The sequence below is a fragment of the Aplysia californica genome, unplaced genomic scaffold (genome assembly GCF_000002075.1).
Source record: "Aplysia californica isolate F4 #8 unplaced genomic scaffold, AplCal3.0 scaffold01395, whole genome shotgun sequence".
NCBI lineage: Eukaryota > Metazoa > Mollusca > Gastropoda > Aplysiida > Aplysiidae > Aplysia > Aplysia californica.
The window spans coordinates 33,516-34,641 of NW_004798665.1; positions in this window are offsets into that span (position 1 = coordinate 33,516).

Genomic DNA, 1,126 nt, shown 5'->3' on the forward strand with positions numbered 1-1,126 from the left:
TTTTTGGGCGGGTATGTGTTTTACGGCGCTAGCAACTGCACACGGCCATATGAGCGTACAGCACACATTAAACATTTTCAGTTGGTAGGAAATTTTGAATTTTGCGCGGGTGGCGGCCGAAGCCGACTCTTATCGGTTTTAGACCAGTTTTGACAGTTTTGTTTGTATAAATAATATACACGTGGTCGAATGGAGGGAAAGATCAAATGGAAGATCACGTGGAACCTCTGGAAATAATCACAGGAAATTGTGTAGGCCTAAATAAAAGTGGAAGACATGGAATAACATCAAAAGGCTAGTCCAGGATATGGAAAGATTGAATTGTGTTTGTTCGTGGCCTATAGTTTATATTACAATAATATACCCTGATCCAGGGTGAGAGATGCCATGATGATGAGAGAACGAGGAGATGGCCTACATGAACTGTTGAACAGTTGAACTGTACATAAGCTCTACTCCCCTTGATACATGTGATATAGTGTAAAGCGCATAGAGCCTGCTGTTGAGCGGGGATATGCGCTATACAAATGCTATTTATTATTATTTATTATTATTATTAGCCTATGTCCACATTCTATCATTGAGCCATAGAATTTATTATCAATTTCTGTACAACAGCATGGGCCGGGAACAAAAGAAAACAAGGTAAAGAAAAATTGAAACTATCAATACGGAAAGCATGCACAATTTCAACATCTACATTCCCCTACTTCCATGAATTATAAATTACTTTATAGCTTGCACTAGAAAAATCAATTCCATCTTTTTGGTCAATAAACATCCCTTGTTCCCTCAAATAAAAATATAAATCAGAAGTAAAAGACATAGACTTCTGATCTGTAACAAAGAAAGATACAGAAGGTCATTCTTACCACCATCCATCAAACTTCTCCCATCAGACTTAAGCATCTTGTAATAAGTATTTTACATGACCTTAGAGCATGAATCAGAATTCAATTGAATAATACAGTCAGAATAGTGAGTTCGTATCTATCTTGCTTAACAACTGCTTAACATTATTACTGTTTATATTATGTTAATATTACTGTTCATTTACATTATGCATGCGACTGCGAGCCTGTTTGTGAGTGCAAGCATAAGCTACTACTATTACATGGATAATGCG